The following is a 13,256-nucleotide window of genomic DNA, read 5'->3' as shown; positions in this document are numbered from 1 at the left end:
TTCTTTCATTTAATGAGTGTATTGATCAAGGCGGATTTAAATAAACTATTATAAATAGTTATTATTATACATGGTGTAAATAATTCGGCTCTCTTCTTGAAATTTGTTATTACTTGTTAGACTGAAGTGAAATCACGCTGTAGTAATCCACAAGCAAATATGTTATATGTACATATGCCTTAAGTGGATACATCTGATTGTGGTGAAAATTTATGCCTAATTTCATCATTTAAAAAAAAGTTATTTCAGTATATTTTTTGCTATTTTTATTTTATTATTAATTTTGCTAAATTTTATTTCCACTTTTCAGCAGTAAAAGCTAAACCAAAACATAGTTGATAGCATATATCAAAGCACGGATATTTAGAAAAATGAACTACTAATGAGACCTATTACACCTCATTTTCTTAAAAAGTTGGATGCACCCAGCAAATTATGTATGTACCCAATTCTGTTGCTGACAGAGAAGGTATTCCATAAACCATCAACAGTGATTACCGATTCATCCTGACACTTTGACAAGTAGGGCCTGGCCTACGTATATAATTTTCACATCAGTCAGTAAAAGACAAGAGATACCCTAAGTTCCATATTACAGGGAGTCAGAACTGTTCCCTTGTCAGAAATGTTATGACGATACGTTGAAAATGACCTCTCACTGTCAATTGACCCGGATTTACAATGCCTCCACACCAGTTGCCACAGGATGCCCATATTCTGATTTCAGGGACAGAAGAATAGCAATCGCATCAATATCTTTCTTTACCCCCTCTAAAAATAAACTACAAACTAGATCTCCGAACACTGTATTTGCTTCAAGGTATTCTGGTTTATAAATCTCATTTTTTGTCCCGTATTGGTATCAACTCAACCAAGGTTAGGTTGAATGGAGAATCCCACCTTCCAATACTTGTTTGTATTTTACTGCTATTCTATGCAATTATGTAACATAATCCAGCTTAAAATCTAATTACATTATTTAAAAAGTACATGTTTTATTCCCAATGTGGAACATCTTCAGCTAAAAGAGATACAAAAATTGAAATAAAAAACACTTATGATGACGATGATGATAATAAGATAAAATATTCCTTCATGTCAGGTTAAAACCTCAACAAGTCAATGTTCGAGTTTGAGATAAAAATTCTGACGTAAGGGATCTTTGTTCTTCAAAAGCTGAAGAAGTATGTATTTTCAATATCTTGAGGATATAGACTTAAAATATAAAATTTTAAAATACGATGATTGGGGGGAAACTCCTAAAGAATAACCTAAGTTGAGGCTGATTTTTTTGTTTTAAAGTTTTAATATGTTGAAGGGAGCCTGTAACGAAAGAAATGAAAATTTGTTTTTAAAAAGGAAATAAAGAAAAAACCTTGTAAATATACAGTGGTGAAGTGTCTAAGGAACAACGAACATGCTTACCTCCCAGCCGATCCCGCTATGTTTACTTCTTCCCTTACGCAGTCAGCTGACTGAATGTGTATGTGTATGTGTATGGCTGCGCGAGGGGCATGAAGCAAAAGTGGGGAAAGTAGGGGAATTGTGGGGAGTGAAGCCGATGGGAGGGACGTTTCTCCGGATCCTTTTTGATGGCCTTCCTACATCAATCTAGGCTGGAAGCCTCTTCCAACAGCATATTTATATTATCGGTTATTTCGTTTACACTCTGATTAGGGTTTTGTTTTTGATCAATCTCAATATAAATGTTTTCTAAAATACTCATCAATTTACCCTTATTTAAAACTGTTAAGTCTCTTTCTATTGCAGTAAAACTAAGATTATATTCGGTCATGTGTAAACTCATGGCCAAATCTCTCTTGTATTTTTCGGCATTTACATGTTCCTTGTATCTCACTAGGAAATTTCGTCCTATTTGCCTAACATAAGAAATGGCACAGTTTACACACTCGAGTTTATGTATACCTGAATTTAAAAATCTATTATTACTCACAACACTTTGGTGGTTAAATATTAGACGGTTATTATTACTGCTACGAAAGGCTATATTGAAATTAAGTCTCTTGAAGATGTTAGTTATCTGATAAATATTTCCGTTATTATATCCCTGAATTTAAACATGCATTATTACTCGCAACACTTTGGTAGTTAAATATTAGACTGTTATTATTACTGGTACGAAAGGCTATATTGAAATTCTCTTGAAGATGTTAGTGATCTGATAAATATTTCCGTTATTATAGGTGAAGCTGGCAAAGTTTTTCTTTTTATGCTCTCTTTTCAGCTGTGTTTGAGGTTTATTTTTTATTTTGTATATTAATCTATCAATGTAATTTTTTGTATAACCGTTACTTATCGCTATTTTGTAAATAAGGCTAATGTCTTCCTGAAAATCATTCTTAGACATTTCTTATGCAATTTCTTTTGCTGTCTGTCAGTATGTACGTACGTGTATCACGAGAAAATGGCCGAAGAGAATTGAAATTGAAAAAAATTAGCTCTAAAATGGTAAGTTTTTGATGCTCTCTGAGTGAATTACGATAGAGGCGTAAAGGTTGACACTCTACCAACTTAAGTGCGGTAATAACAGTACTATCCAATAAAATATTCGCCAAAGGAACAATAATTACGCACGTATTAGAATTATATTGAAGTATGGCGTGATAGTACAATTAAAAAGTCATTTAGTATTCGGCTGCACACTAAAAAAGTAACACACTAAATAGAACTACACAGACACATTGACTGAGTGAGACTGACGAATGCATGCGACAAACGGGTGACATTGGAAAAATTATACCCTTCGTCGCAGAACATGCTACAGATTGCTTTGTATGTCTCCATTACTTGCTGTGGCTCTGTTAAGTTGGGTTAGCCACGACGAACAACATTTTTTGTGTATTTCCTCTTAAGTATTTTTCTTAATAATTAAACAAAAGTATTCAAAAAAAAAAAAAAAACTGGATAAGTTAAGAAATGATGTGGTTAGAAAGGAAGCTGTGATTGAGACATCATTGTTAGATCGGATCAGCGTGTCCAGATAGAGGATGGAGCCATCAAGGACAGCTTATGTTAACTTGGAGAGACGTGGCAGGAAACCGGATGGTGGAAAGACCAAGAACCCACTGGATGGACATTGCAGATCGGGGAAAGACACTGGAGGACGTCATTAATAAGAGAATGTATCTCAACAAGAGGCTCGCCAACGGTACCTGGGAAACTGGAACTGTAAAATGATTATGATGGCGATGAAAGAAAAGAATTAGCTGAAAAGATAACAGTGTTTATACAAATGGCTTTTTTTTATAATTCATAGTTTCAGGCGGCTAAAATGGAATAAAAATAAAATACAAATTTAATTATTTCTCCACGAAGTGGCGGGGGGGGGGGCTCTAACTGGCACCACTGTTCAAGGGTGTTAGTGGATAAAGTTTTATATGACCCTCAAGGTGACCGTCCGATAACTGAGGTTTAAGCTCCTGGAAATTTGCCGAATGGAAATGCTGTAACCTTTTATTTGGCAAGTAAGCTACCTGCTCCTCTACTAGTAGATGGTAGAACCAGTTCTTATCCAACACTTGTTAAAGGGCCATCTTGCCATATTTTCAATCTTGATGTGAGGAGTGTAGGGTAAGAAGAAATCTGGATGAATACACATGATAAAAAAGGATCCACATGGGGCAATAAGAGTAACTGGAAAGGAACAAACAAGTGTTAAATCATACATAGAAAGAACATGAAAAGAAATACACAATAGGAAAAATCAAAAAGAAAGGTCACTGTGGAAAGAGGAAGCAATCAAAAGCGACTACGAGGACAAACACTAAGGAGTGAGGACAATGTGGGTTCGATGAGGAGAAAAGTCTATTTGACAATGGCAGTGTTTTAGCGATTGGTCGAACCAGTTCATTTGTATGAACTACTTCACTCATTCACACTCTTTACTGTGAATCGTTCAAATGAAGTAATGAAGCCTGACGAAGCTGCTCGCTATATCATTCAGCAGCGACTTCGTTCACAGTGTCTCACTTAATGAAGCTTCATAATACTTAATAATATTACCAACAGATGGCGGAGCTATATACCTACTGTAATTATGGACACCCAGTAGCTTACCCGCTTACAGCATCTAGATGATGGTTGATAGGGACAAGGAAAAGATAAACAGAGAAGCCTGTCTCATATAAAGACGGAAATACATGTAAGAACACAGTTGACAGGTAGGGTGGGCCTGGGAGTGAAGGAGTAATGAATGATGCAGATAATGGAGGAGGGAAGCGAGCAAGCGACAGACGAATCGAATGAGTTGTGAATGTTATGAAGTGTTTGAATTACCAGTTCATTGAAATTGAGTGGTTAGTTCACCGTTCACAGGAGTGAAGCATTCATTCTAAACGATAGTGTAATAACATTTTTTTTTTTTTTAATAAAGTTTTCCACCTATTCAATACTAGAGACAAGTAAAGATTTTAAAAACACGCATCGCTATCACATGTCCTGTTCAAGCTCTCAGCCTTCCTCCAATTCGAAGAATGCACCTCACAGAAGACCAGTAAAACACTTAAAATACCAGCATTTCAAGAATCTTTTAGAACTCAGCTCAGCTGAAACAAGTGTGAACAGAATGATGATGATTTTCATGCTTGATTCATAAATTTTATCTATATTATTATTTTGCCTTAACTTTGATTTTGACTAGTTTCAACAAATACATGTAACTATTTTTTTTTTTTTTAAGGTTACAACAAATAGTATTAATAGATGGAAACCTTTAGCTTTGTTTTACACGATATTGCTCTTCAATACGGATTAATATGAAACTTATTACCTATGACCATTCTGAATGACTCAATTCACGATGTACCCATCACTACAGTGTATGGAGATTATCCTTGTCCGGCTTTTCCTTTGTATTACTCCCTGTTCCCATGCTGACCTGTCATTGTTTTTGTCGTATCTGATGAACGAGGAACGTACAATGGCAGAGGGTACACATCACTGATGGAAAAAGTCTTTAAATATATCATTATTATTTGTTGTAAATTACATTAGAACAATATTGAAATATACACTTCCGTGATTCACCAAAAAAAATCATTATAAACAAACAAAAATATCACAAATGAGTTGATTTATGGCAATGCCAGTATAAGCGTTCCATTAAAAATTATCAGAATGTAATGTAGCTCTCTAAAGATACACTACTACTGAGCAGTACAAGAAAAAATGCTAAGAGGAGAAGCTTACGATTGCTGTTTTATATAACCTGTCCACCATTCTCAATATAGATATTTCTCTTGTAACATCATCAAATACTTCTAAACCATAATAACATTGTATTTCATTTTCAGATTGGAAACTAACTTGTGTAACATTCATAACATTCATAACATTTTGTAAACATTTAAATATTGTCATTCTTTTCACTTATCTCAATCTACAGACCGTACAAGCATTCCATACACAAAAATGTAATGAAACTTATAAATTTAACTTCCATCCCTTAAGGGATGTATTAATATTCTCAAAGAACTTTTTGTAACATACATGTTTGAGGCATGTTCAGAAAATAACTGAATTTTGAAAATATCACCCACTTGCAAAGTGTTACCAGTTTTCAGTAAGTGGAGCCATTTCCTGCATATTTCTGAAAGAATTAGCTGTAACTCAGCAGCAGCTCTCCGTTCGCAAATGTGTTGAGTATAAGCTGGAATTATAGGGATAAAAATAATAAATTTCATGTGGCTATTTCTAGCCGGGTGCAGCCCTTGTAAGGCAGACCCTCCGATGAGGGTGGGCAGCATCTGCCATGTGTAGGTAGCTGCGTGTTATTGTGGTGGAGCATAGTGTTGTGTGTGGTGTGTGAGTTGCAGGGATGTTGGGGACAGCACAAACACCCAGCCCCCGAGCCATTAGAATTAACCAAGGAAGGTTAAAATCTCCGACCCGGCCGGGAATCGAACTCGGGACCCTCTGAACCGAAGGCCAGTACGCTGACCATTCAGCCAACGAGTCGGATTTCTGAATGGTACGACCAATATATCAACGTATGCTTCTGCTTCAAACTAGGGAAAACTTTTGAGACACACAGGGTGTACAGAAAGTTCATCAAGACCGAAGAAAGTGCAGCAGGTCAGTTCAAACATAAAAGCAATGCCAAGTCTTTTTTTGACATCAATACAGGGACAATGTTTTGCCACAGTGAAGTGCTTACCAGTGGACTGAACAGTTCAAAAGGGGTCGCACGAGCGTGAAGGATGAGGAAAGATCTGGGCGTCCATCTGCAGGCGTAACTGATGCCCTGAATAACAGACGAGTGACTGTTCTATGAATTTCCACTTGTGGTACACCCTCAGTCCACAAAAAAACGGATTATGGAACACTGTTCTTCCTTGGTGCAAACAGAGTGTGGCGCGGCCATCTTTACATCATAACAACGCAAGCTGTACTGATCTGATAACACTGAAACCTACCACAGATGTAGACAATGATGCCATCTAGTGGCTGGTGAACACACAACGCCATAGAACCAACCTAAAGACAATTAGAGCAAAATTGCAGATACTTAATTACCCTCATATATTGGGGGGAAAATATTAAACATGTGGAGAAATTCTCCTGGAGAAGTGAGAACATTTTTTCTACTCCCCAATTTCATCCAGTAAGGTTGAAGGTTTCAGTCGTTAACCTGAAATCTGAACTGAAATGATATGCGTGATCCTCCTCATTGCCTACCAGGACTGCTTCTAAAAGAGGAAACGGCGCTGGGAACATTGCATTAATATAGGAGGGGAGTGCTTCGAAAAAGTCTCCTAAAGAGTTATCTTCAAAGTTCTGTAATTTTTTGAACAGGCCTCGTATTTGAAAATATAAATATTCAGGTGAGAAAGGTAACAAGAGTAAAGGAGGAATTTAAATAGGTAAGCACACGTAGGTAGAGAATACATAAGAAGTCCATAAAAGAAAAGTAAAAATATATTTTTTGAAAAGTTAACAATGATCACCTCCATTCTAACTCCTCCATTGTTGAAGTCTGCAGCTGAAAATTTTGGACTTTTTATCTTTCTTGTATGCTAACTTATGATTTTCTGCTCTTCATCTATTTCCTATGCGTAAACATATAAAATAAGATTTCTATAACGCACAATTAGGGTAGTTATTTCTACCAGGAATCAACTTTAAAAACTAATTTTCAAATTACACCAAGTTGTTGCTCTTAATGTATATGACGTTATGAACTAAAATGCTGTAATAAAAGAACTATAGCAGTAGTTTGTTTAAAATTTTTATCAAAACAAAAATATTTAAAATAACAGATATTTTAAATGGTGCTCCAAAAGTTCTGTATCTCATATTTTCACATCGTACTTTAACAGTGACCTATCCAGCAAATGATGATCATGTTCAACAGAAACACAGAGAAAAAAAATATATAATGAGGGTGAAGTTTCATTTCTGACATATAAAGCCGAGTGCACATTGCCATTTAACACATTTGCAGCATGCAAACTATACGTTTTCTTGAAGAGATCAACTGAACTTATATTTGCAATGCAAAACTTATAACAAAATTTTTTATCAATCTATATCCTTTCAAGCATGACTAGACCTGAGAATAGTATGCAAATGCATGTCTTTGCTGAGGTAGTATATCTCAACTAAATGTTGGGATTTGACAAATCTCATGGAATGAAAAGTATAAGGCAGAAGGTTGTAGTACAAACTGATAATATCTGGATGACCTTGGTGAATACTTGTGCACATCTATCTTATTTGCATTCTTTTTATTTTTGATCCATATAGAGCAGAGGTGTTCACACTGGGCTGGAAGGCAGGCGATGAGCGTATGCTATTCAGCCACAGTGACCATCACAGGCCGTGAAGGTTGAGCAAAGTTCTCCCAGTCTGTGTCAATCACCGTGGCGATGCCCGAGTTTGAAATGATGGCAGAAATAATGAAAGAAAGAGGGCAGAAACACGTCATTTTCAATTTACGCTGTAAGAAGTAAGTTATTTCTTTTCATTGCAGTTCATATATTTTGACTAAGAGTTAAACCTACAACTTCAAATATTTTTGTACTGTATGTAATGAATTACTATTTTCACTATAATATTTTAAGAGGTGCTTTAGAAACATCTCTAATATAATATGGAGTTAAGGTGGATAAGCTGTGGCTTGTGGTTGTTTGGGTTTAAATTAGCTGATGAACTCATCAATAATCCAATTCAGCTTACTGGGAATAACATCAGTTAGGTTATTTATTTGTACATCTATCTGGTAGATGCATTTACAATGTTTTACTTTAATATTGGATAGCAAATATCTATGTGATGAAACACTGTACAAAATCAAGTAGTAAACGTGTTTGATTTAAGTAAATATATTACTTTTTGCTTAATGAATAACATGAATTTTTACTTTTTTAAATGGAAATACTGTCAATCCCATCCAAAGGATTGTAAATCACAGCTTGTATGCTTAACCCTGTATCTTAGTAAACTGTATCACAAAAATTATAATATGTCAGTTTTTTTGAATGAATAAATATAAGAAAATAAAACCGACTGTTTATGTCTAGTGAAGTATAAATCAAACCAGAATATCGTGAAAAGGTTTGTTTTCTGGGATTATAGTGTCTTTTTAAAAAAACAATGCTGTACCCGAATCAACATTTCGCTGCGTAGAGAAGGAGAGCTTCGTAGTCACAATCGAACATTACTGTTCCAGTTTTCTGTGAAGTGTGTTCGCTCTCTCGCTTCACTGTGACGTACGCTTGCTGCGTAGGCTGCCCGCATTTACATCAGGCTAGCCTCAACGGGCACCCAGCTGAGCACTTCTGATATAGAGCAAGCCAAGTTTGGAAAGGCCAGAGATATCTGTAGTGTTCCTACAGGAGCCATACTGACAAATACTATAGTTCCTTCCTCATTATACTATAGTTCCTTCCTCATTAAATGCCCCCAACCCTCCCATTACATCATTCAGAGAATAAAGGAAAAGCCACATTTAAGAATGCATCATTGTCGTTCAGGCTACCAGCTTGCGATACCTGCAAACTTACCACATCACTCAAGAAGTGAAGTGAAGATGTCAAAAGATACGTTGTATAATTGAAAAACGCTCATTTCACAGTGGATTTCAGGATACACCTGCCTTGCAAATGATGATAAAGGTTTTTTTTTTTGTGTTTTTGGCCAAGTACAAGGGCCTACTTATTTCTTTATAAATATTTTCATATTTCTCAACAGTATTTAATTCATGTTGGATGTTTGCAGATAAAAATAATCTTTGTAAATATTTTTTCCTATATACCATTACTGTTTCAAGTATAAGAAGTAGCAATGCAATGTTACATTAGTAAAATAAATATATAATTATACAGTGCAAAGTAATTCAATGTTGCACTGGAAAGTTCTAGGTTTAATTTCATATTTCAAGGCTTTTTAGAACATATTTGCATACATAGGGTATATAATTCTCAGGGCTAGTTATGCCATAATACAATAGACAGTTTCTTCACCTGCAGCTGGAATGTAGCCTCTAATAAAAATAAATACAATTTTTCTCATTATTTGATCAAGGTAATTGCAGGTCAAATTGTATTTCTGACAAATTTCACGAACAAGAATGTTTTTATGACCAATGTAAAAAAAAAAAAAAAAGAGCAAAGTTGTAGTTTTATAGGACTGTTGATACTGTGTCACAGTCACGAGATCTCCACTACAGGGGCACAACATTTCAAAAAGCCCAAATTTCCTGGCCACGATCCAAACAGCAGTCGCTTTGGTGACAAGCCAATTACAATGTCACTCAGCTCCTATGCTCCTTCAGCAATGAATGAATTAGTTTAGCAGCTCCTACTGCAACAAATTAATTAGTCTGTTTAATAGATTTAGTTGACGATGGAGATAGTTAATGCAAATAATGTAATTTGTTTAGATAACATTTTTTTTTATCAGCTGAAAGCTTCCTGCAAATGAAACAGATTTGTGAAGCAAAAGACTACTAATTTTCCTATCTTCTTTAATTTGAAACATGCAAATAAGAGAAGCTCTTAATCCTCCTTTTGTAGCGATGTTAGTATTATCTGAAACAATTCAAACTAAAGGCAGAAAATCTCCACTGGCACACTTTCATTAATACACAAAAATTACTCTCTTTCCAAATATGATGAGGAAGCAGAAAAAAAAAAAAAAACCCGACGACATGGCACTCGTCTTTTATCACAAACATTTATCTAGGATAAACATGCACACGCACATCAACATTCTCTCTTATTTCTCTTTTATTCTGGAAGAATGGAGAAGGCTTAAGATATGCATCAAGCAAAGCTTGATTCTATCTTGTGTACAACTTCAATGGTCATTTAAACCATAAATGCCCTATTAATGTAAACCATTTCAAAATAAAAGTATATTATAAGTATGGATAAAATATATACATCTCTACAATAAATTATCATTTACTGATCACAGGACTTGTTTTCTGGAAATTTACAATTTATCCTTTACGTACTAAAACCAGAACTGGCATTGCAGCGTTTTTCTGAAATTAGAACATCTTACGTTCGACGGTGACCTGTGATTCAAAACTCACTGGAACCCCTTCCCTACTGATGGTACCTGAAAGTACCAAGGAAGTACACCACGAATGCAACTCAGGCTTTGAAGTCTGATGGCACTTGTCAGTACTGCTTCTCTGCAGTTTCCACAGTATCCTTAAGACAGTGTGTGCACTGTGCGAGATTTGTTTGTTCTTCCATGGAAGTTAAAACATAGCTGAGTATCTTAATTACAGTGCCATCTGGGTGCAAATTAATGTCCATATTGCCTGGTGAGTGTACAGCTTTTTTTTTTCTCAGTAGTTAAAGAGTCCAGAGGTTAGTTCTGTACAGTATTACTGCATTTATAGCTGACAATTACCATCTCAGGATATAAAATTTAGACAGGTCGTTAGCGATACATTCTAGAATATTTCAAACTGAAATCCACTTTCTTGTGCTTTGCATTTATACATGCAGTTTAGATTTTGTTTGCTCTAATTAATACAGTTACGTCAGCATTAGGCTGGTGTGAAAATGGGAAGCCAGAGAAAACCATTTACAGGACTGCCAAAAGTGTAGTTCGGGGCTGCCAACAGTGTGATTCGAACGTACAATCTCCTAAAAGCAAACTAACAGTTACTTGTTCCAAAATGTGTAGCCAATTTGCTTGGTACTACAAAATATAAAGCTAAATAGTAATAGTAATCCTACATAGGAGGCTTGCAGTGATGTCTTAAGGCACACTAGTCACCAGCATCTTGGAAAGGTGTAGCAATCCAACTGATGAGTCAACTGTTACACTGGGGCAAAACACTGGTAATTTCACAATTGAAAAGGCAGAAAGAGCTTGAATTCGCAATTGATGAAATTAAATTATGGTTTCCTTCGGGAATTTAATTTTTGAAATAACAATAACAACAATGTTGTTTGTCTACCCTTAGTCTCATTTCTTGTTATGGTGTCTGGGATGAGGCAAAATGAATGTATATGACCTGTTTTATGGCCAGATGCCCACTTCAGTTGAGGAGCTACTGAAGATGAAATGAATAATGTTTTTCACATCCCACTAACTATTTTTACGGTTTTCAGGGATCTCAACGTGCTTGAATTTTGTCTCACAGGAGTTCTTTTATGTGACGGTAAATCTACCAACATGGGGCTGATGTATTTCAACATCTTCAAACACCACCAGACTGAGCCAGGTTCGAACCCACCAACTTCAGCTCAGAAGGCCATTGCTCTACCGCCTGAACTACCCAGCCTGGCAAAAGTTAATGAAATGAACAAAGAGTACAAGAATTTCACCATTTGCAGTAAATGTGATACAAAGGTTTTACAAGTAGTGCTTGTCTACAAGTTACACAGGTTAGTGGTCGACACGAAAGACACAGCTACAACGGTTGCCTACATGCGGAGCAAATAAGGACAAGAAGAAAAAGAATAAATCCAAAACAAGTCCAAAACACTATGTCAAGCCTTGTCATTTCCATAAACTTTGCTGCTTTGAATTAGCAATGAATTACAAAATTACTCCTTTCTATAAAATAAAGGTTTTCATGACTGTGACAATAATTTAACATAATACCTATGTACTAACCTTCTGATACCTGGCTATATGCATGTATTTAAAAGAAATAAACACTCGTGTCTATTTCGTTTCTTGTTGTGTAATAACAAGTGAATTATACACATACAGAGAATATAAACAGTAGCTCTGCAATGCCAGTGCTCCATTCTACAGTTTGCGTGTAACAGGGCAAATGCCTAACTTTCAAAACTGTGCAACTATTCAAACACTTCTTCCAGCATTTCCTGTCTTTATACAGGGTGGCTGTGTTTGATGAGCTTCCTCTGTTTCTCTCCGCCCACTGCTGTGTAAGATGTGCCTGCCAGAGTCACATTTACATGTCGAGGAAAAATCAAAATATTACATTCGTCCTTGACGGTAAAAATCTTTTAGACGTACACTAACCTGTCAAAAGTAGGAGACTGATCTTCCAGTCACATCCAAAAAGAGTAAGTACACTGTTGCCAGCTGAAGGAACCAGTCTGACTTCAAAATATACAAGGTTCCGTCCTTCTCTGCAGTGTCGGATAATTTCAGTTTCAAAGTTTCACTACAAACTGAACTATCAGTAACACAGTGCATAATACTTCACTAAACAATGGTTAAGTCCTGTGATCAGACACCATTTAACTAACAATATATTTGCTCTGTCCAAAACAAGTAAGTTCCTTTGTGATTTAAGGATGATTAGCAACAAGATTGTCAAGTGTTGAATAGAAAAACAACAGCTTTCTAGAAAAAAATAAAAACCACTTAGGGAAATGAATCAAATCCTTCAACTACAGGAGTCTTCTTCTCTCTTATAAACCCAGACTGAGCGCACACTGTTTGTACTTCGCACTACAGCAGCCGCCTCAGCTGAACTTGCATCAGGTGCGGCCGCCCTGCTTTAAGTGCGTATACAATGTTATATGAAATCATTTTATAAAAGATGCTGGAAGTGTTGTCGTTCATAATGAGGGACTTTATAAACACCAATAGCGAGAGTTATAACTGTTCACACAGCCATTAAGATGAAACCAAGCCTCATCAGAAAAGAACACAAGCTGTGGGTCGAATAAACGGCCATTTATTTAAAAAAAAAATTTTTTTTTTGCTAGTGGCTTTACGTTGCACCGACACAGATAGGTCTTATGGCGACGATGGGACAGGAAAGGGCTAGGAGTGGGAAGGAAGCGCCCGGG

General features: G+C 36.0%; 1 long non-coding RNA gene across 1 annotated transcript; it reads left to right on the top strand.

Moving 5' to 3' along the window:
- Positions 1-4,970: 4,970 nt before the first annotated feature.
- On the top strand, positions 4,971-12,077 carry LOC137503034 (uncharacterized). The gene is made up of 2 exons (XR_011019007.1): positions 4,971-7,966; positions 11,627-12,077. It is a non-coding gene; the product is annotated as an uncharacterized lncRNA (long non-coding RNA).
- Positions 12,078-13,256: the final 1,179 nt, after the last annotated feature.

Source organism: Anabrus simplex, chromosome 14 (assembly GCF_040414725.1).
Source record: "Anabrus simplex isolate iqAnaSimp1 chromosome 14, ASM4041472v1, whole genome shotgun sequence".
Lineage (NCBI taxonomy): Eukaryota > Metazoa > Arthropoda > Insecta > Orthoptera > Tettigoniidae > Anabrus > Anabrus simplex.
This window is presented reverse-complemented; position numbering and strand designations above follow the sequence as displayed.